At 39.1% G+C, this 25,029-nt stretch overlaps 1 pseudogene; it reads right to left on the bottom strand.

The window, feature by feature from the left end:
• Positions 1–16,174: 16,174 nt before the first annotated feature.
• On the bottom strand, positions 16,175–18,665 carry LOC105978228 (annotated as a pseudogene).
• Positions 18,666–25,029: the final 6,364 nt, after the last annotated feature.

The raw sequence follows: 25,029 nt of genomic DNA on the forward strand, positions 1-25,029 counted from the left end.
TGGAGGTGGGAAGTGAAAGAGAGATGGTGTCAAGGGGTCCATGTAGAAAAAGAATGTGTGAAACTGATTGTGGTAGCAATTGTACAACTCTATTTGATGTGATTGAAATATGCAATGATATAATATGTGTATTAAATACCATATAATAATAAATTTAAGGACAAAAAAGAGCTACAGTCTCAGAAACCCACAGGGGCAAGTCTACCCTTTCCTATAGGGGTGCTATGAGTTGGTATCTTGTCGCTGGCAGTGAATTTGGTTTTAGTTTGTTCATTTATAGTGATCTTGTTAAAGACACCAAACCAGAGTTTAATCAATAGTTGAGAGTCATGGGTGTATGCTTATGAGCTTCACCAGATAATTATTCGATAGATAGAACTTATAACTATGTAAGTACAGTGATTTAACTTTTAAATACTTATTGTATTTGATCTACAATCCAATGCAGCACTGGCTCAGTTCAGAAAGCAGGTTCACTAACTCATGCAGTTCTAGTGTCCGAAGGCTTAAGCATACAATTGCTTTGGTCTCAGGAGAGTTTACTCTTCAACGAAATAGGACAACAGTCAACCCAAGATCATTATGTTTCATTTAATAAAAGTAGTATTTTCTTATCTTAGAAATCTAGAAGATCTAAACAGTAAAATTTAAAAATCACTTTTTATTACAATTGTTACTTTTAGTTGCCATTGAGTCGACTAACTTTTAGCAACTTTATTATGTATGCCAAAATGGACATTGTGAGGCTCTATGTCATCCTTCACATTGTTCAGAGGGGGCAACCACTGTGCCACTCCATCTCTTCATCCTTCACATTGTTCAGGGCAACCACTGTGCCACTCCATCTCTTCATCCTTCACATTGTTCAGGGCAACCACTGTGCCACTCCATCTTTTCATCCTTCACATTGTTCAGGGCAACCACTGTGCCACTCCATCTCTTCATCCTTCACATTGTTCAGGGCAACCACTGTGCCACTCCATCTCTTCATCCTTCACATTGTTCAGAGGGGGGCAACCACTGTGCCACTCCATATCAGAGTGTTGTCCTCACTTTCACTGACCCCTATTCTACTCTCCATTATGCCCCTCTTCAGTGATAGTCATAGATTACAAAAGAAAATCACGATTAATATTATAATGCATATCTTCATTTATATTTATGTATATAAATAGATAACTAATTAAATAAGGTTCGGTCCATCCAAGTAATTTTAAAATGTTCCGTCATATGTTTTTATAATATCACTTTAAAATGAACTTTTATTTACCAAATGTGACTATAATTCTGTGGGAATACAGCATCATAACTTTACATTTACATCTATGTTTTCATAGTCCACACTTTATAGAGTATTGAATTTAGTATATGATTCAGAATGTTGAAGACCTAGGATGTTACCTTGAGGCCATAGGTCCACCAGACCTAAGACATGGCATTTTCAATTGCCTCATCTGCATGTGAAAGTTGGACATTTAATAAAGAAAACCAAAGCAGAATGGATGCCTTTGAATTGTGGTGCTGGCAAAGCCTATTGAAAGTACCACTGACTCTTATAAGAACGAACACATCACCATGGAAGAAGGACAGCTAGAGTGTGCCTCAGAGGCAAAGATGGCAAGATTTCGTCTCACTGACTTTGGACATGTTTTTCAGGAGAGACCAGTCGCTGGTAGTAATTAATGTTCACCAAAGTGTGTGCTCAGCAGTGAGCTGATCACTGCATCTTAGTGTGCTGTCACATGTTAGCTATGCTCTATGCCATCATTTGGTATTTATGCTACATCATTTTAAGTGGCAGTATGTGTAAAACAAATTTAGTTTGATGCAGAAACCGAGACAGCATTATAAATATTAACATTTAGAGTAGAAGGTCATTATTGATGATGATGAAGACTCCCTTTGAGTTTAATTAATATTTAATGCACCATGTGTTTGCAATGGCAGAACATCAATGGAAAGGTTTTTAACAAACTCTTGCAGTACTAACTGCTCACTCGCCATTCAAGAAGTTTTGTAAGGCAGTGTGCTAGTTCAGGTAGACTAGAGAAACAAATCCATGGACACTCGTGTGTATAAGAAAGAGCTTTATTTATTTATTTTTTTAAGAAAGAGCTTTATATGCAAGAGCAATTATATATTAAATAAAACAGCCCAGCCCAGTCCATTTCAAGTCTGTAAGTCCAATGTTTAGCCCATATGTCTGATACCAGTGTATGTATACCTCTTCAGACTCACGCAACACATGCAATGATACTTAATGAAGGGTGGAAAGTCTTAGGGATCCAGCGATGGTGGAAGCAGCTCAGCATTGGTGTGGGTCTCCATGTGGCTTCTCCAGCTCCAGGGCTCTGGTTTCATCAGCGTGTAGCTCCATGTGGCTTGTCAACAGGAAAGTCTCTCAGGGAGTCAGCGCTTCTGGCCTTCAGTGAGCTATTTATCTCCTTCATGCCTCCAAATTAGGTCAGCAAGCTGCGACCTGATTGACAAGCTAGACTCTACCCCTTCGCAAGTTGACAGGAAATTATGTAACTGCCACAGACAGCTACCTGGCCAACTAAATGGGAAGGATCTATATAGTGTCTCTTCTAAAAATGGTTATCCAACTAAACCATAAATTATTAAGCAACATCATTAATATAAAACACAAGTAAGTTGTTACTGAAGATATTTAGAAAACAGATTCAGCAGATATAGAATAGAATGTAGAATGAGGGATATTATAGCTGATATTAAATTGATCTTGGCTGAATGCAGAGAATACAAGAAATATGTTGATCTGTGTCTTATTGACAATGCAAGGGCATTCTTCTACGTGAACCATAGCGAACTATGGATAACATTGCTAAGAATGATTCAGTTAATTGTGCTATTGTGGAACTTGTATGTCGAATAAGAGGCCGTCATTTGCACAGGAAAAGGGGATTCTTGTGGTTTAAAATCAGAATAGGTGTGTATCTGGGTCATTTCCTTTTATCATACTTTCAATTTGTGTGCTGAACCGAAAATTCGAGAAACGTAACTACATGAAACAAAATCTGTATCAGGATTGAAAGAAGGCCCATTAACAACCTGTGGTATGCAGATGACACAACCTTGCTTGCTGAAGGCCAAGCGGACTTGAAGCACTTGCTGATGCAGATTAAATACCACAACCTTCAGTAGATATAACAACTCAACATAAACCACAATTCCTCACGAGTGGACCGACAGGCAAAATCTTGATTAAGAAAGACAAGAATGCAGTTGTGTTGTTAAGGATTACATTTTACTTAAATCCACAGTCAACATCCATGGGAGCAACAGTTCTAGTGGTCAAATCAGCAGCAAAAAACGTCCTTCGAGTGTTGAAAACACAGCCGCCACTTTGAAGAGGAGTCACTTGACTCAAGCATGGCATTTCCCTCCGCCCACGTGCAGCAAAGACCCAACAATAAACAAGGACGACTAGAGGAAAAGTAATGCCTTTGAATTATTTTGTTGGTAAAAAACATTAAATATACCGTGTATGGGCAGATGAACGAACAAAGCTGACTTGGAAGAAATACAGCCACAATCCTGCTTAGATGTAATATTAGCAAGATTTTGTCTCTCATACTTTGTGGTCAGAAGGGACCACTCCCTGGAAAAGGAAACTGTGTTTGGTAAAGGAGAGGGTCACTCAAAAAAGAGGAGGCACCTCCACAGAACGTCTTTACACAGTGGCTGTGAAATGGATTCAAACACAAGCATCTTAACCCTGGCGGAGTTATGGGCAGTGTTCTGTTCTGCCATCCACAGGGCTGTTATCAGAACCACTCAACAGGACCCAGTAGAAACAGCACCATCATTTTGACCCATAGGACAGATGCTGTGCATAGTTGCCATTGCTACCTTACATTCATTCTTACTGTACTCCAATTTTAAAGTGGATCCATTAGTTTGGCTCAATACCTACTACATACCATGGAAGTAAGGTGAAAGTTCTGATAAACACAAGAGATAAAGATCATTGTTCTTAAGAGCTTACACACTTAATTATTTAATTACAACTAAAATCAAACATTATATAGCAAAGAAACACCATAGGTTGTATCTTAATGAGGCCAAATTAAAGAACATAAAAAGTCCAAAATTAGTTATTTTAATTGACATCATGCAACAGCATCAATTAAATACCCCTTTTAAATTATTTGACTTGAATATACAAAAGGAGTGAATTATGCATTTTTATGTCAGAGGAGAATAAATTACTTTCCTTATTTGTTACACAAATTAGGTACATTAGAACACTTTTCTATGTTTTATAAATTTCTTGGTTTATATTTATTGAACTATAAATTATATTTTAATTTCTTTTGGTTTAAGAATTAGAACAGAAATAACCATTGATGATTCAAAATGATTTTGTTGTTATAGAAACATTCTTATTCTCATAACTCATCTAGTGTCTTTACTTTTTCTCCAGTTGCACCATCCCACTTTAGCTGTAATGCTTGAGTAGTGTTTGTATGGGCAGCAACACTTTGTAAGGTCAGACTCTCATATATTCATCGAATGTTATAAAGAAGATCGGGCCCTTTTTTGGGTGACAAACAATGTCAATATTTCCCCCCTAATTCAAGATTATAACTCATTATTTAATTAAGTAACCAATTTTGTAAAGTAGTATATTATTTATAGAATGCAACTGAACTAAAAATTAGTCAAATTTCTTAAAGGCTATATCAGAAATGATTGAGTAATGACCTACCTTTGTTATTGTCTGAAATTTTGTCTTTCCAGTGAAAGGAAAATAATTCAAGAATGTACTTTTCTATATATATTGGTTTATTCATCATTTCAACATGAATTCTCCATCATTTAACTAGGTTTTTAAATATTCGTAGTAATTATTGGTAAGGCTTGGTCTGCAGCGTGGGAATTTACTTTTCTAATACAGATAAGATGACTCTAAGAATGAGCTCTTTCCTTTGGAGTCTTCAGATTTTAAATGATGCTGAATGTAGGTTACCGCCCCGGTGGCACTGTCAGGGAAGCACTGGGTACTTACTGTAGCCTCCACAGGAGAAAGGAGAGATTATGTACGTTCATAGAGCTTTATAGCTGTGTAAATCCTGTAGAGGGTAGCTGTGAGCCAGAACCCACTTGATGGCAATGGGTTTGGGTGTTCAGGTTAAGGTGTTTCCTACAGAATTGAGGGTTGATATGGGAGTAAGAAATGTTACGAAATTCATATTGTGATTTTTCCAATTCTATTTATTGTAGATTGCATATACTCTTTGGTGATATTCCTTGGAAATATAAATTACTTGTTTTATGGGTTATTGTAAATTATACATTCTTTTTCTTTTTTTAATCATTTTATTGGGACTCATGTAGCTCTTATCACAATCCACACATACATCAATTGTGTAAAGCACACTTATACATTCATTGCCCTCATCTTTCTCAAAACTTGCTTTCCATTTGGGCTCCTGGTATCAGCTCCTCATTTTCCTTTCTCCCCCCCCCCTCCCTCCCCACTCCCCTCTCCCTCATGAACCCTTGATAATTTATGAATTATTATTTTATCTTATCTTACACTGCCCGGCGTCTCCCTTCACCTACTTTTCTGTTGTCCATCCCCCAGGGAGGAGGTTATATGTTGATCCTTGTGATCGGTTTCCCCTTTCTACCCACCCCCCTTTTCTTTCCCAGTATCGCCACTCTCACCACTTGTCCTGAGGGGTTCATCTGTCCTGGATTCCTTGTGTTTCCAGTTCCCATCTGCACTGCTGTGCATCCTCTGGTCTAATCAGGTTTGCAAGATAGAATTGGGATCAAGATAGTGGGGGGTTGGGGGGAGGAAGCGTTTAAGAACTAGAGGAAGGTTGTGAGTTTCATTATTGCTATACTGAACCCTGAGTGACTCATCTCCTCCCCACTACTCCTCTGCAAGTTATGTCCAGTTGTGTGCCGATGGGCATTGGGTCCCCATCACACGTTCCCCTCATTCACGATGAAATGATTTTTTTTCTTCTTTAATTTTTGTTTAGATACTGCTTTATTTTTACCCTGAAAACCATTGAAAAGGAGATACTTTTTCCCCCAGATTGCTTATATTTTCAAGATCTTCCTAATATGATTCTTTAATATTCTGTGGATTTGAACAATGCTTAATTCAATACAATATGATACAATAATATGAAATGTTGTCCCAGTTTTTTAAAAAGTGGTTGCTTCTAATGGAATATTTTAGAAGCAGATTGAGAATATGAATTTGTGACTTCGTATTTTATTAGATGTCTTACCCTTTTTGAATTCTTCATAGAAATCTCAGCATTTCAAAGTATATACTGGGTAATCTGAAAGGTTATTAACTCCAGAACTAGCAACTTAAATGTAATTATAATTTTGTGCAGCAGAGTAGTATTTCTTCCAATATTCTTTTCCTTCAAACTAATAGGTTTTGTTAGGTGTGTATGTAACAAATAAGTGTTTATTAGTAATTTTCCTAGGAGATGATCAGAAAGTTGATGTGAGAAGATGAAGTTGAGATACCTTGAGATGAAATATTTATTATAAATTTATGCGATCTATATTTTCTGTGAAGAAGAATATGCCATTAGGATTTAAGGAAGGCTCATTAATAACCTAGATATGAAGATGTCGCAACCTTGCTTGTGGAAAGTTCAAAGGACTTAAAGCACTTGCTGAAGAAAATCAAAGACAACAGCCTTCCGTGTGGATCACAACTCAAAATAAAGTTCTCCCAACTGAACCAATAAATAACATGATGTTAAAGGGAGAAAATATGGAAATTGTCAAAGGTTTCATTTTATTTGGATCCACCATCAACACCCACAGAAACAAGTATCAAAAAATCAAATAACATATTGTATTGGGAAAATCTTCTGTTAAAGACCCTTTAAAACTGATTGTAGTAGCAATTGTACAATTCTGCTTGACATGCTTGAACTATGGGATGGCATGATATATTCATTAACTTCCAATTAGTATTCTATTTTTTTAAAGTTCAAAAGCAAAGATGTCACTTGAGGACTAAGGTGAGTCTGAGTCAAGCCACGCTATTTTAAAGTGTCTGATATGCTTGAAAATGCTGGCGATTGAATCAAGAAAACTGAAGAGGAACTGATTCATTTGCACTGTGGTATTGGCAACAAATAATGAATATACTGTGGACTGCCAAAGGAAGTGACAAATCTGTCTGGGAAGAAGTAAACAGATGCTCCTTGAAAGGGAGGATGGTGAGACTTTGTCTCATGTTCTTTGGCTATGCTATCAGGAGGAGCACATCTCTAGAGGAAGACACGGTGGTTATGAATGCTGGGTCTCAGCAAGAGAGAAGGTTGAAGATGGCAAAGATTTCACTGCATTTGAACCCACCAAAAGCACCCATACAAGCAACAGCCAAGAAAACAAATGACCGATTGCATTGGGCAAATCTTCTGCAAAAGACCCCTTTACGTTGTTGAAGGTGTTGTTAACATCAGAACTGACTCAGCAGCCCCTAACAACAATATTTATTACATAATCTGCAACAGAATATCATTATGTGACAAAAAGCATAAGAAGAAACTCTAGTGTGAAGTATTTACTAGTCTACTGTGATAATTGTATGAGAATAAGTGGGTTTTAATGTACATACTGGCTTAATAAGAAATCTATGAGTACATTCATAAAAATGACGATGGATATTTTAATTCGGGGAAGATTCGCAGGCCTTTGTATATGGCTTTTATACTTCTAACTTTAGATCCACGGTTCTCAACCTGTGGGTCACGACCCCTTTGGGAATTGAATGACTCTTTCACAAGGGTCACCCGAGTCATAGCAGTAGCAACGAAAATAAGTTTATGGTTGGGGGGGTCACCACAACATGAACTGTATTAAAGGGTCACGGCACGAGGAAGGTTGAGAACCACTGCTCTAGATACTCTTAAATTTGTGCATTAAAAGTCTTATATGCCAAAGAATCATACAAGTCTTTTCCTGTAACTCCAACACCCTAATACTATATAGATATATATATAAAATGTTAAGAAAAATAACACTTTTTGTAATCTTTCCACTCAGCAAAAAAAAAAAAAAATCAGCAAAAAAGGAGTAATGAAGAAAAGGATATATTTTCCTTTTTTGCTGAAACATTAGGGAAAAAACGTTATTTTTCTTAACATATTACTATAAAGTAATACAGATGTTTCTCACTGTTAACTTTGTTTATCATTGATTATTTTCAATGTGAAAGTCTAATAATTTTTTAAACTTACTTTGCTGTGACATGTTTTGCCAATGCTCCTAATCCCTGGGAAAATGCTCATGAAGAACACGGTTTGGAATGGGGCAATTTATAGACATGGTTATCTACTCTCTGTTACCTAGGTTCCAGAGGATGATAAAATTCAGGCTTCATAGTCAATTATACAATAGCCACCTATTCTGAAGGGCTTTGGGAGGTTCCTGTAATGTGCCTACTTTGGGATTAAAAGGAAGTGGGCAGTCATTGTGTAATGTCATTATGTCTTCCGAAACTAAATTATAACGTGTGCTATTTTGCAAAGAAGTCTTTTTAACATGAACTACAAATATTTAAGAGCTCTAACATTGAAATATTAAAAGTGTTCTCTACTTAAAATGTTCAAGTGCATAAAAATGCATTAAGTAGTTACAAGCTAGGCTTGATTTGAGGCAAAATGCATGTTGAATTGTGAAAGGTAATGATCAGGAAGAGAGAAAAGCCTTTGGATAGGATCAAACAAACACCATCTCGAGTGAGGGACCTTCCTCTGAGGTGGTTCTGACTTGTAAGGACCTCATGCAAAACAGAACCCCAAACTGCCCAGTCTGATGCCAGCTTCCTAATTGGTGTTATGTATGAGCCTATGGTTCTAGCCATTGTGCCCATCCTCTTTGATCGTCTTTCTCTTTTGTAGACCCCCTACTTCCCCAAGCATGACGTCTTTTTTAGGGCCTCAGCTCTCCTAATAATATATCCAGAGTACACAAAGCAAACTCTTGCCACATTCACTTCTAAGGGGCTCTCTGGTTGTACTCCTTTTAAGACATTTGTGTTTTATTCTGTCAGTTCACAATAGTTCCAATATTCTTCCCCAACACTAGAATTCAAATGCATCGATTCTGCCACCTTCCTTATTCATGGTTGACTTTTCCCATGCATGCGGGGTAATTGAAATCCCCTGGCTTGGGTCCAGTGTAGCTTGCTCTTCAGTGTGATACCTTTGCTATCCAACATGTCAAAGAGGTCTTGTGCAGCAGATTTGCCTAGAGCAATATATTGTTTCATTTCTTGGAAGCAGCTGCTTCCATGAACATTGATTGTGGATTCAAGCAAAATGAAATCCTTGAAAACATCAATTTGTTTTCCTTTAATTATGGTATGGTCTATTAGTCTGAATTGTTATATTTTCTTCTTTACACTGAGTTGTAATCCATACTGAAAGCTGCCATCCTTGCTCTTCATCAGCAAGTGCTTAAATTTTTCCTTGTTTTCAGCAAGCAAGGTTATATCATCTGCATGTACCAGGCTGTTAATGAGTCTTCCTCCAGTCCTGATGGCATGTTCTTCTTCATGTAGTTGATCTGCTCTGATGATTTGCTCAGTATACAGATTGAATAAGTTTGGTGAAAGATACAACCTTGATACACACCTTTCCTGAGTTGAAGCCACACGGTATTCCATGTTTTGTTGGAACAATTATCCATTGGACCAAGTATGGTTTCTGCATGAGCACAATGATATGTTCTGGAATTCTCATTCTTTGCAATCCTATGTGTGGTTTGCTATGATACACAGTCAGATGCATTTTCCTAGTCAATAAAGCACAAGTAAACATATTTCTGGGATTCCTGGATTTCAGCCAAGATCCATCTGACATCACTAAGGATATCTGTCATGCCACCTCATCTCCTGAATTTCACTGGAATTTCTGGAAACTCCCTATTGATGTACTGGGGCAACATTGTTGAATGATCTCCAGCAAAATTTCTTGCATGCAGATCTTGAAAATTTTCTTATTATGTTGGGTCATCTTTCTTTGAAATGAGTACATCAGTATGATGCAGGAAGCATCAAAAGACAATGTTAGGAATACGCAGGGTCACTGTACCACAAAGACCTGGCCGTCATTTCACCATTTCACGAGGTAGTCCTCCTGCTACTCGTCTAGCAAGCTATCTTCTACATTTCTTTGGGTAGACTAGGGAGTGCTTCCAGTGCTTCCAGGAGATCACACGCTTGTTGAAAGTTTTCGATTGTTATTCCATCAATTCCTTGTTGTTGTTTAGGTGCCACCAAATTGATAGCGATCCTATGCATCCATAGCGACCCTATGCACAACAGAACGAAACACTGCCCAATCTTGTGCCATCTGCACAATTGTTTTTATGCCTATGCCTGAGCCCTTTGGTGCAGCCATCTGTCAGTCCATCTGGTTAAGGGTCTTCTTCTTTGTGCTGCCCTTCCACTTTACCAAACATGACATCCTTCTCCAGAGACTGGTCTCTCCTGACATTTCTAAAGTATGTAAGAGGAAATCTGGACATCCTTGCCTCTAGGAGGACTCTGGTCTTACTTCTTCCCACAGACCGTAGATTGGTTTGCCCTTTGAGCAGTCCATAGTCCTTTCAATATTATTCTTCAGCACCACAATTCAAATACATCACTTCTTCTACAGTCTTTTTTATTCAAAGTCTAACTCTCACATGCATATGATGCAATCGATATTTGAAATACCTGGCCTTTGAAATACCAGTGACAGAGCTTCCAGAAGACAGCAATGCACAAGCCACCACAATACAGTGGAATGACAGATAAGTGGTGGATCAATTCCTAGAGTCTTGGTTTTCTCTAAGGTCTTCAGTGCAGCTTGGGCTTCTTTCTTCAGTACTACTGGTTCTTAATCATATGATACCCCTTGAAATGGTTGATTGTCTACCTCTTGTAATGGTTGAATGTCATCCAGTTCTTTTTGGTACTGTGACTTTGTGTATTCCTCACATTGTCCTTTGATGCTTTCTGTGTCATTCCTAATTTTGCCCGCAGACTCCTTGTTTATTATACCTTGTGGCCTGAGAGTTTTCTTCAGTTCCTTTAGCTCTGTATGTACTGAGAGTGTTTTTCATTTTTAGTTTTCCAAGCAGCTCTTTGCATATTCCACTATAGTACTTTGTCTTCTTGAACTACTTTTGAAATGTTCTATTCAGCTCTTTTATTTAATCATTTATTCCATCTGCTTTGGCTGCTCTATGTTCAAGAGAAAGTTCAGAGTCTCTTCTGGCATCCACTTTGGCCTTTTCTTTCTTCATGTAGGATGTTCGTGAAGTCATCTCAAAGCCTATCAGGTCTTCTGTCATTAGTGTTCAATATATCAAATCTATATTTTAGGTGTTTTTGAAATTCAAGGGGGATATACTCCAGGTCAACTTTTGGTTCTCATGGAATTGTTCTGATTGTCTTCAACTTCAACTTGAAGGAATTGGTGGTCTGTTCCACAGTTGGCCGCTGGCCTCATTTTGGTTTCTAACATTGAGATTCTTCACCGTTTCTTCCCACAGAGGTAGTCAATTTGATCATATCTATGAAGTCTGGCAAGGTCCATGTGGACAGTCTCTAAGTTGTTGAAAAAAAATAGTAAGTATATTTGCAATGAAGACGCAATTGGTCTTATAAAATCCACTAATGAGATATCTAGTTTCATTTTTATCACTGAGACCATATTTTCCAACTACTGTATCTTCCTCCTTGTTTCCAACTTTCATATTCCAACCACCAATAATTATCATTTCATCTTTATTCCATGTTTGGAAAGTTTCAGACTGGAGAATTTAGTAGAATTCCTCAGTTTCTTCATCACTAGTTTTATTGGTTGGTACATAAATCAATAGTTGTATTAACTGGACTTTCTTGTTGGCCTGTAGATTTTTTCCTGTCAAAGATAGTATTATATTTCAAGATAAATCTTCATATCCTCTTTTTGGTGAGGAAGCTGACACCATTCTTCTTGAATTCATTATTCCCAGCATAGTAACCATATGATTATCTGATTCCATGTGGACAATAACAATCCATTTCAGCTCAGTAATGTCTGGGATAGTGATATTTATATGTTTAATTTCATTTTTGATGACTTCCAATTGTCCTATACTCATACTTTGTACATTTCACATTCTGGTTATTAATACATGGTTGAAGCTGTTTCTTCTTATTTGTAGTAGTATCACATCATTTAATGAAGGTGCAGAAAGGTTTACTCCATCGACATCATTATGGTTCACTCTTCCTTTAAAGCGGCAACTCCTCTCCAGAGGTCTGTGGAGGGCTTCCTGCCTCCGAGGTTCATTTTCTGGCGCTATGTATGATGATGGTCCACTGTTTCTGTGGTCCTTCCTTCAAAGTGGATCCACTTTCCATTTTCATATCATGTTTAAGTCTGGAAGTTTCGCTGAAGCCTGTTCATTTTGGGTGATCCTGCTGGTATTTAAAATAGTGAGCACATCGATCTTAGCAACACACCGAAATGCAAACCACAATAGTACAACAAACTGACTGACAAGGGGTGGCCATCAATTCTTAGTGCTGTCCATTTGATCTACTTGTGTCATTAGGGAGTCACAAATTCCTTTGGTTCTCTGTTTCCCATTTTATATGTAAGAAAGCTTAATCTAATGACCCTATACTTACCTTTTAATTATAAAATTATCAGATGCTTGGGTTCTTTTAAATGGATATATTTATCTGAATAAAGTTTAAAATAATAAAATAATTGTTATAACTATCAAACATTGATTCCTTTAAGTGAAATCAATTACACTAAGCTCCTTTAAATGTTCTAATAGGCTATTACTTCATGATTATGAATATTATTGGTTTATGAAACAATTCAAAGAGATAATAAGCTTAATGAATGTAGGGGAAAGAATTAGAATTCTCTGCTTTTATCTTAGCCTTACATCAACTTTATAAGTGGTTCTTGTTGAGAAGCAGAGTCTAGCCCTTGTCAATCAGCTAGTCTACATTGAAATTAACTGAAAATCCTACCAAAGCCCCAGAATCGATGTCCTTAACAGCATCGCTTTCTTTCTGTGGCCTCATTCCATTTATTTCATGTGGCCCTCTTCTAGATTTCATCACTTTTTGCCTTGTATCATGCATATTATTTTTAAGAGAAACTATATAATTTTAATCTAAATATTGTAGCATACAGAAAACAGTTTACATAAATTCTATTTTAATTATACAATAGGAAATATGGGTCCCAAAATACAGGTCTTTCTATAGGGCTTATTCCTTGAAATCTGCAGTAAAGATAAACCCCCAAAACCCAACAAGTGTTTGCTACCCACCCATATGGTGTTTGTTAGGGCGCAGAGAGAGGAAGCTGTAGGTCAGTCTCTGGTGTTTTCAAGGAAGGACACGTGCAGCTTGAGGGGCAAACTCATAGCTCAATGTGTGATACTGACATGCAGGGCCCCTTAATTCCACCTTTTCCTATTCATTTGGATGGCAGTGGGGTTGGTATCTTTTGATCTTCTACTCCTATACGTAAAGTTAGAGGGCTGCAACTTGCAGTGGGTTTCATGCAACACTAACTTTGTGAAATGTTGCCTCTTCCTTAGCCATTCTCCAGTGACAAAGGAAAGTCAAAATGCCCTGTTTTTCAATTATCCGTCTCTAAGGTAACAACACACTCCGTGTACTCCACTTCAGCTGGATTTTGGTTTTAAGAATCTTAAGAATGTTTCACATGTCGTTCATTTCAGAGGTGTTGCTTGATATAAGTTGGGATTAAGCTCAAACTGAATCCATCCTGGTACAAACCTCTTCTGGTTGCTTTGTCAAGAAAAATCACACTTAAAAGGAAGTAACCAGAATAAAAAAGAGAGCAGAGAGAATAGCTTCAACTAAAGAAATGATACAGACTCTCCACATACTTTAACATTTTTATTTATTAAAAAGTCAGTTGTTTTTAAAAACATTAACAAGCAAGGGATAAGGAAAAAGTATGGAGCAGAAGATCTGATCTTAGTAGTGTTCAGTGGGAAGGTGGGGTTTTGGGTTCTCTGAAATGGAATGTTTAGTGTTTTTATAAACAAACAGTTAAAAGTCTCTAAATATCCATGGCTATTCTATCACCACCTCCCACTGAGGAAGAAAACACCAAGGACTAGAATGGAGGGGGCCAAGAGAACCCAAGAAGGGAGCCAGATCTGGATGGGGGTCTGGATCACAGAGAATGAATGGCAAATAAGGAATTTTTATGCACAGGAGAATAGCAGAGGTGGGAGGTGGGCTGTGCACATTTCTCCTACCTCATACCCTCAATATGTAAGGGACGGGGGATAGAAGAAGATAGAGATTTCTAGTTGATTGAACTTTTAGATTAAAAGTGAGGAGAAGCCAAATAAGTACAAGTTTTATTATTATTTTTAAATCAACTCACATACCAGCTAATTCCTCCAGCTAGCCCAATTTGCTAAGACCCCCTACCTTGCATTGGAGACGATGTGCAGAGGTGGTATAGTGGAGAGGGAGACAACTTGCCTATAACCCCTTCCATCAATCTCATTTTAAGATTCCTCAGAATGAGATTATTATTGCAGAAGCCCAACCTTGTATTGTTGAGTGAAAGCTTGCTATGGCTAAAATTCAAGGCTATACCAATCCCCTTAGAGAATCTGAGGTTCTCTCTCCTTTCTGCTCTTTAGCACCAGTAACGGATAGGAAAGCCAACAAAATATAATTTGTAAAATCATGAGAAATAAGATCTCAGAAGCAAACAAAGGCACCTAGACATGAAGGGGGAGAGGCACCCCAGCCAGAGGCACGGAGGAGAGGCAAAGCCAGGGGTAATTCCACTTATAAGAGTAAGGGGGGAAGATGATATGAAATCCTTCTGTGGCCAATCCCTGGGAGGAGGTAGGGAGGAAATGGGCGTCTAACGGAAGGAAGAGGAGAAATAAGGCAGGTGGGGAAGCCAGTTTTAAAGCCTCTTGCTAGTTTCAGACTAATTGCTTCCCATACATTCAAACTAGCTTCTCCTAGAGGTTCCTCCCGGCTCCAGCAGACATGCTCTGCATCCTCTCACCCCAAACCTTTGTTGGCACGTTCTCCTCATGCAAGCGACCAGACCAGGTATGCAAAGCTCACACGATGGGAGAATAGGGCTACTCAAGGCCTTTGTAAGGGCGGCAGCAGCAGCTGGGGATTGGCCTGCGGCTTGAAAAAGAGGCAGAATCTGAAGATGCTTCATGGTCCCCACTTCAGAGATCAGCAAAGCAAAATGTCTTAATTTCACTTCTTGGACCTTTCCTTTTACAAGGGCCTTTGCCCAGTGGAATATGCCAATGGTGCCAAAAATAGGCTCGCCTTCTATAAATAAATAGATAAATAGAAACAAAACTTCCTTCTTTCCTAGGTAAAGGGAGAAAAAAACACCAGTTTATCAGCTTGCTGGGCATTGTATGTATCTGATTCTTATTTCCAATCTTCCCATCCTCGCTCCACAAGAGGCCGAGAGTTCCAGGGAGGACTGACTAACCTGCAGCAGTTTCTCCAGAGAGAAGGGGTCGAGACATCCTATGCAAACTACTGGGTTAGGTTCTTTGGGATAAATTGCAGGGGAGCTGAAGAGACCCCTGATGGTGGAGTGGTCACAGGTTGGACTGTTATTCGCAATTTCAGCAATTCAAGACCAACAGCTTCTCCACGTGGTAAAACTGGGTGTTCTACTCCTGTAGTAAGGAGGCACATCCCTGACAACTCACCATGGCACTTCTACTCTCCCATGGGGTTACCAGGAGTTAGCTTTGACTTGATGGCACCGAGTGTTTTGGGTGGTGGGGTGGGGGTAGGGGTGGGGTTGGAGGGACTGGATGATGATTGAAAAGAAAAAAAGGAAGCCCTTAGGCTATGAGGGCAGGAGGCAGCTTGGCAGTTGTCCCAACAGGCCAGTGAAGAAAGAGAGACGTCATCCTCAGCTCATTTCATCAAAAGTCTATCTATTATAAGCTCAGGTGGAGCAGCCTCAGGGGGTTCCCTTGAATAGCGCTGTGTCCCTGGATCGACCCAGTATTCTATCGTGGTCCCCTCATTCGGGATGTAAGGTTACTAATTGATAGTGCTTTTGTTAGATCACATGTGGCTCATTTGAATTCGTTCCCAGTCAGGGATTTTTTATGATTTTCGGTTCCTGTCCACGAGAGGAAGAGGATTATCATCATAGAATGGCTGCTCTGGCTCCAAGAGGCACTGCTGAAATCCACCCTTCCTTTTCCAGTGGTTCCTGCCGTTCTTTATATCCCCAGATGGTCTTTAATACGAGCACTGCTATTCTAAAATTTGGAGTGAATTTTCTGATGTGTTGTATATTTGATTTGTTGATCAACACCATCTTCACAATCCCATGTGTCCCAGAACTTCTTGGCAGCTTCCAAAGTTCTCAGCAAGAACCTCAATGATAGTGTTCAAAATAGAGACCAAGGTGTCCTCAGAGAAGTTCCAGGAAACATGCAGGTTCCCTCCTGGCAGATTCTTTACCACGCTAGGGATAGAATGTTTACCAATAAATTTCTTGTTGCAAGCATCCACAGCCAGACTTCTAAGTGCTTCATGTGCAATTTCTACTACCCCTTCATGCTCACTTGTCAGGGGATCAGCTATGGCAGAGAGAGCCTTCTCTTGATACAGAAGAGGGAGAATGGATCTAGCACACACTGGACGGCTCCAGGAAGAATCTTCTACGATGGCAGGTGTCTGCCTCTCCTGGAGGAGGTCTAGCTGAAATAAGACCTCATAACCTTGGGCTGCACTACGTTTGAAGCAGCCACAGTATTGTTTGCTGGATCCTCTCTGGATTGTTGCCCTTTGGCCCAAAGCTCCTGGTGGCATATGACCCAGTATGGTTGGCAATGGTTGGGGTGCCTCCTGGTAACCTTCAGCCTGTGGGACCCCCTCGTAGAATAACTTGGTAAACGTTCTGAAGAACTAAGCACAGTTCTCCTCTAGCTTTGCAGTTGAACCCCTTTGCCTAATCTCAGCCGGAACTCTGAAAAGGAGGGCATCCACTAAACCAACACTTTCCTAAAGGGTCCTGTGTGTCCCACTCCTCTCGGCCTGGGCTGACGTTCATTCTTACGGCAGCAGCTGTGTCGGTGAGCACTCATTTCCACTTAACGTGTCAAGGCTGACAATCTTCATTAGGTTCCTGCTTCCAGTTCGAATTTGGAGTGGTTGCTTCCTCTTTCAAGGCATGCAATGCGTGGGTCACAATCTCCACTTTGAGCCGCGGGAGGTGAGATTCCACAGGGTTCCCTAATCCCCCCCAGGAAGGTCCACATCACACATCTTTCAGATCTATTACACGAGGGCAGGAAAATGATCCCACTTTTTTTTAAGGGTGATCTTGTTATTCTGATCACACCCCAACATATTCTGAGCGCCTCACACACTCCAAGGAGCATTCTTTCTTTGGGATGGTCTAACAATTTCCCCAGCATGGACATGCCCTTGAGCTTCTGCACATATGTTTTCACCTTGCTGTTCCACCAGCACAGGTGCAACAAGAAGGCAGCTGCATTGGACTTGACAGCACGCAGGTTGAAACCTAACAGGGCCACCACCACTCGGGCTCTTTCACCTGCCAGGAGGGTGACCTCTGTCGCACAGGCTCTCCCAGCTTGCCAGACTTCTCCATTTGTGCCAGGCCAATGGAGCCCGATAGTGCGGGTCCAAATGCCCCTCCTTACCAATCTTGTCTGAATACTTCCTGAGGGGTCAGTGAGGGTGAGAGGGTGTCCCATGACAATGGCAGTGCCATGGTAAGAAATCATGCCACAATCCAGGTCATTATAGTCCATACTACACTGGTCATCCTCTAGGCCATAAGGCTCTGGGTGAAAGAAATGCATAAGCACATTGCTTCCATCCACCTGAACTTAGGGCTGGGACCCATAGACATTCTGCCTACTAGGTGCCTGGTAGCCCGCCCTGCTGGGCCTGCATAGTTCATTAATGCAGGGCACCCGGGACAGACTGCCATAGTTGTCACTGTCCCTGGATAGCCAGTATCATGGTGGTGAGTATATCCATCAGGAGGGTTTGGGGTGTTCTTGTAAAAGGTGGCGTTGCCTGGTTCCCCCTTGTCGTTCTTGCAGAAATCACGAACTAGTGCCAGCATATTGCTGTTTGAAATTGAGCAGGCACCCACAGGTGGATCATCTAGTCCCGTGGGACCGGCTGTACTGTCCGTGGTGAAACGGTCTTCATGACTTCCTTGACTGTGCCCTCTGTGCAGTGGGTGGTCCCACAATCAGAGGTCTCCATAGAGACAACAGATGTGGCTCCCTTAGGATCCTTCTCTTATAGGTCTCCATGTCATTCTCAGGAAGGTAATTTTCTGTGGTCCTGGGGTCTGTGTAGAGTTTCAGATGTGAAAATTTCTGTCTCTCAAGGTCAGCATCGCTCACACACTTGCTGTTCTGATGCAGGTGGGTGAGGATGCCATCGGCCATGTTTGGGTTGGTTTCTTGTGGTGAGACCGAGATGCATTCCAGTTGTGTGAAAACATGGCACCGTTCCTCCTCCACTACAGGGGTAGCTTCTCAAACCGGGCCTTTTATATCTTCACAGAGGTCTAGTTGCTGGATGTCAACTCCACCTCTGAGTTGTCCACAATGGTAAGGGGCAGACCTGCTCCAAGCAGAGTCAAAAGAAAGGCAGATCATAGAGGAGCTGAGTGGATTGCACCTAAGCAAGGTGTTAAGCTGCTTTTCGACATTTTTTCACTCTTTTCTATTATAAGATGCTATTCAACACTTTATTCTTTACTAAGTTGATACGTTTTTTGCCCTTTAGTTGTAAGACTATTTTAATTGAATTGAATATTTTAGATATTTCAGTTGGGAATTGGGAGAGTTATAAAAGTAATGTCAGTAAATAAGTGGAAACAGAACCATGTCACTGAAACCATAGGTCAATACAGAGAATTATCCTAGTAGACATCTGGCACTGATCTTAACGTTAGCTCTGATGAACAGATCATTACTGGTTCTTGGTTTCATGGCTTGGCCAAAGACTCGGGTGATAATTTATAGATGCTATTACACTGAAAGAATGGTGAGGCCACTCAAGTGAAGCATGTGAATGTCTGAGCAGTTGCCACCACTTCTCTGAATGCACACACGTTGAGTACCAAGTCAAGTGCCTGCAAATGACTGTGATGACCACGGAAAGCACAATGAAATTGCCTTTGAGGACTAAGAAGCTTTGAACCGCTGTGTGTTCTTCAAATCACTAACTGGCAGATATTTTCATGATGATTTTGTCTACCTGAAAAAGAGGAATACATCATAGTTACAATTGATAAAAGGTAACTCTTAATAGCTGAACTGGGTTTAAAGAAAGCATAAAGAAATCAAAGGTACAAATTAAATTTCCATAATTATGAAACATTTGCATGATCTCAAGCAGCGAGACACCCTATTAGCTGATCAATAACCTCGTTGCTATGTACCTTGCTATACCTTTCTCACATTTTATGAGAATTATTTGTTGCTTTGGGATATTTGTTAAGAAAAATATTCGACCCTCTCTAACAGAAAGGTCACTGTTTTACTTTTCTGATTAAACTTTAGGAGGAAGCAACTAAGTCCTTTGCTTTGTACTGTGTCAGTAGAGTTTTCTTTAAAAAAGCCCTGCTGATACATGGCAGTCACTGCAATGTTAAAATAAGTCAAACACTCAGAACTGGATAGTCATGGAATAAATAGTCTCTTTCAATTTTATGGGTAAGTGTTATTAACAAGAACATCCAGAAGTAGCTCTGTTTAAAACTTTGATCAATGTAAATATTAAAAATTAATAGTTCTTGGACCAGAAAACCATGGTGTTCATTAAGCAACCTTTCTAAATATTCTTTTTTGCTTCCTTATGCAATTTCATTTTATTTTTGTTCATTTTATTCCTTTAAAAAGACAGGGGCTCGATATTGAAAATGCTTTTCAAAGCAAAGATCAAAATCCTGGGAAAGGGTTTGATGTCTAGCCCTCGTTTAGTTCACTAAAGATCTTAAAGGAAAGTTGTTTTATCTTACATTAGGTGTTAGCTGTCTAATAAAAGGTTTTTCCTTAATAAAATAAAAAAATTATGTAGTCTTATGTACCAAACCATGTTCTGTTATAAAATTAATAGCTAGAATGAAATAATTCAAAAGAGCATAGCCATCACTTTTTTATAATAACAGTTAACTTTTACTGAGTACTTGCATGCCAGACACTATTCTCAGAGTGAAATGTGCATTATCCTCTTAATAGCTCTGTGAGCTGTGAGATAATTTCTCTTAGAATCCCCATTTTACAGATGCACAGCCCTGGACAGTGTATGTGTGTTTAAATATGCACACACACACACACACACACACACACACACACACACACACGGGGGCCATAGAACATTAATGCTCAGAAGCCATCTTTTTTCATTCAATTTTTCCATAAACTTTTTCAAGCCTTTTTCTATATGCATACACTCAATAGAATAATGACACATTGGTACCTATTTTAAATCTGTATTTTCACACATAAAAATGAAACTCAACGGGTTGCTGTTCATCAGACTCTGATCCATGATAACTTCATATGTTATGGAGTAGGGCTGTCCCATGGCGGTTTCTTGATTGTAATCCTTGAGGAAGCAAAGCTCCAGGTCTTTCTTCCACAATAACTCTTGGTGGACTTGAACTACCAAACTTTTAGATTGACAGCTAAGCCCAAATCATTCGTGCCACCTAAGGACATACATTTTCACCATGCAGTATGTCAAATAAACCCACATCTATAGAGATATGAATTATCACTTTATACAACCATCTAACATTTTAATACCATTGAAAGATGTTCATGTTGCTACACATTTTTTGCTATCATTATAAATATTTATATTTATTCAATTGTATACTATGTTAGTTTAAGTAGAATATCTTTCATTTAAATTTTGATACATATTGTGACATTGCTGTTCAGAAAGAATTTATTAAATATGCAAGTGCCAGTTTTTCCTTTTCTAGTACTAGTACTTGGCATGACCAATTTTCCTAATTCTTATAAATCTGATTGGTGAGAATGGATGATCTTTCCTGTTATTTCTTTGGAGCACTGTTTCCAATTTTCCCTCCAATAGTTCAGGAAAAATATAGATGTGTATGCATGTGTGTGTATGTGAGGGGTGGTTATAAGACTATAGAGAGAGAATGCCCACATGTGATAAAGCGCTAACATGTAGCTGCTGTGGCTCTGACGCTGAGTTTGGGTTTTGGTTTGGTTCTATTCTGCTATCAGTCCTTCCTTCCTTCCTTCCTTCCTTCTTTCCTTCCTTCCTTCCTTCTTTCTTTCTTTCTCCTAATTTTCAAAGTGTGGCCTAATATCCTGAAATATCTATGAAATGAAAGTGTTTTGGTTTACACTTTTGCGGAAATTTCTATATGGGTTGCATTTTTCCCTATAGACTGAGACATGCATGGAAGATCAAACTGGCGTTTTTGTTCCCTGTGAACCTTGTTGATAAATGTATACATGTGCAAGAAAATGAGTACCTAAATTAGGGTCACTTGTCAGATGAGAGGTATGATTTAAATGCTTTATTTGCTTAATACAAGTTCTACATATGAAACACATTTTATTCTAATCTTACTCAATTATTAAAATATCTTAAAATAGCAAACCTTATTTACTCTAGTACATGGGTAATGCATTTTTGCTTGCATTGCTTTCAAATGAAATGGAAAGTCTTTTGGTGATAACAGTGTCACTCTATTCTTGGTTTGTGCCATGAAGCTAGGGTTTAATAAAGCTGCTATCATAAAGTTCTCTCAGCCCAGTTCATAATCAACCCCACAGATAGGATTCATTTTCACACTAAAGGAAACTGTATTGAAGTGAGAACACCATGTAATCTAACCTGTAATACAAGCATAACACAATAGCAACATGTAAAAGCAATGGCATAGTAGTACTTACAAAAGGACCTCGTGGAGCAGTGGACAGTTGATAAACAAACATAAACAGTGTGTTTTATTTGCATAAAAATGAAGCAGGCTTTCAGGGGGGAGGACATATTTTTAAAGTTTTTGAATTGCCTTAAAGTGGCAGGATTGCCCAACCACCCCATGAAATAAATTTGGACTTGATGTGAGACAGCTGTGACTTGACATGATCATTTAGGAAAGTATACCTTGAACCCCAAATGACTGACCCTCCACTATTCAGACGACTTTGGACTGCACTGGAGAAAGAAATGGACATGCAGTGCGACAAAGAAAAGAAAGTGTATGGGAACATACTTTCTCAAGAAGTAGAACTGAATTTGAATTTTTAAGAAGGATGCAATAAATTATGCAACCAAAATTGCAATGCAATTAAATGTAATTCATAGTGACATAAAAACAGTTCCCCATTCAGCCAAGGCCATCTGTGAAAAGTATTGCATAAAGCCCAAGGTAGTGCCGATGCTCTGTGAGGCATTCTAATTGTCTGCCGACTCCTTCTTTGGGTGCTTTAATTAACCTCCATAACCCAGTCCTCAGCCTAATCCTCAACCATAGCTGAGTGGCTACAGAATTATGATTCCGTTCAGTGGTGGGTCACTGAATTGAATGATGCAAATTTGCTAATTCCAGTCTTGCCTCCTTCCACGGATGGTGCAGTGAAATGAACCGTGGAGGGACTTGGCAATCCTAGCATGGCGTGCATTTCCCGCCGCTGTGACTTCTCTCCCTGGGCATCTGCTCTTACTCCAGATAATCATTTATGTACCTTGAGCTGAAATCTCCATCTTACTAAATTTCTTATTTTGACTAAAAACTGTTTAGAAAGGGTTAAACAATACTTCAGAGACAGTTTAAGATTGCACCAAACAAGCTCGGAACTCTTGTTGGACCCAGTTAGGCCTGCTTAGGCTTGCCCCCCTTCATGGAGTGTGCAGCACACAAGGAGGCACTCAGACTGATCAGTGTCAACAGTTCATCTCTGAGTAGCCCGGGTATCTTGGAGAGCCAAATTGGCAAACATTTTCAATTATACTTTGAAGTATTCTCAGAGAACAAAATTATGCATTTTATTAAAACAGGTAACATATTTCCAAATTTCCAGATAGAGTTGTAAATATGGCCGATTGGTGTCTTCATGATAGAAACGTGGGGAATAGGATGGAGTATAGTTGATATTGTGTTGTTATGCAACAGATGGTAATGTCTAAGTATACTGAGTCTGTCACCAGTGTATACGTCCCAGCTTCCTTTCTACGCAACTAGGATGTGAACATGAAGTGCCGCGCCGCCAGACCTGATCCTCTATGCTCTTGTCCTTTCAGTCGGATGTCGGTACCCGGTGGAAGGCATGGTCTCTGCTAGCCTGGATCCCAAAATTGTTGAGAAGAACAGAAACCTACTTCTGGGAGGTGTACTCAACTGTTAATTGAGGTAGGAATAAGTGATTGTACATTCACCGCCAAAAGTTGGAGTTTATTTATTATAGCAGCCTGCCTAACTGTGAATAACATACAAAGGGATCATTGACAGTTTGCATTTTAAAATGAACAGGGAGAAGTGTAGAAATAACTAAAATAAAATAAAATAAAAAATGCATAGGTAAACAATGATATAAAATTAGACATCAGTTTGAGGTAGGTGAAAGCATCAAAATTAGGCATATTCAAAAAATTAATGGACTGCTATTTCTGCTAAAAGACTGTTAAATTGGCTAGAAAAACAAACCCTCAATGCGTGTGAGTTATAAGAAATGAGCTGAGAACACTGAAGAAAGATCAAGAACAATAAAGCCATTGGTGCCGAGGGGAGCTAGCAAGTATCATGGCTGAGTCAGGAAACTTGTGGGTTTTTTTTTAACTTAAAAAAATTGCGGATTTAATAGATGCTGTACTTATAATAAGAGAACCTAAATAATCTTGTAGAGAGAAAACATATTTTGGTCTTGTGTTTAGGAGATATAAAATTTTCTTTTGTACGTTAGAAACAGCAGATCAATCAAACATTATTTGAGAGATTGTATTAATTTCTCGTAGGTGCCCAAATCAATGGACACACACTGGTGACATAACAAACGAACAAACAGAGAACACAATTTGCTGTCAGTTTGATTCGAACTCATAGTGTAGAACTATATTCCATAGAGTAGTCCATGGCAGCTATTTTTCAGAAATAGATTGTCACTCCTATCTTCTGAGGTACCTGCAGGCATAATGACAATTTCAGACTTTCAGTTAGCTCTCATCATTTGTTCTACAGAAGTCCTGAAGCAAGGTGTTGGCAGGGCCATGCTCCCTTTGAAAGCGACTGGGGCAAATTCCAGTTTCTGAAGACTGTTAGTGCTCCTTAGAATAATCCTTGGCTATGTCTTTCCCTGTGTGTGTGTTTGTGCTATTTTACTTTGCTTTTATTCTTTTAATAATAGACTTTTGGTGGAATTTACAGCCAACCTGGAAAATTCAGGGTACTTTTATCTCAAGGTTTTTAATTAAATTACATGTGAAAAGACCCATTTTTCAAATAAGGTAACATTAACAAATTCTAAAATTAGGACTGATATCTTTGCGTGGTCACTATTTTTCCTATTACAAGAACTTATCCAGGTCAAATAATCCAAGGGGATGGTATGTGAAGATGAATGAAGCATCAAAATTGGAGGAAGACTCATTAATAACTTGCTACATGCAGATGATACCACCTTGTTTGCTGTAAGCAAAGAGGATTAGAATCAGTTACTGATGAAAATGTCTACAGCCTTCAGTATAGATTTCATTTCCATATGAAGAAACCAAAAGCTTCATGACTGAACAACTAACAAACACCATGGAGGTCAATATTCATATCAATATCATAGTCAATATTCATATCAATTTCACAGTCAAATGATTAATATGAAATAATTGTCTATTAAGCATTGGCTGAGCATGAATTGTTCAATGTAAGAGGAATTCTCCACTAAACTCCTTTGCTAGCAGATGTGAAAGGAGCTGTT

Source organism: Echinops telfairi, unplaced genomic scaffold, assembly GCF_000313985.2.
Source record: "Echinops telfairi isolate 266 unplaced genomic scaffold, ASM31398v2 ScPeMD7_18;HRSCAF=68, whole genome shotgun sequence".
In the NCBI taxonomy this organism is placed as follows: domain Eukaryota; kingdom Metazoa; phylum Chordata; class Mammalia; order Afrosoricida; family Tenrecidae; genus Echinops; species Echinops telfairi.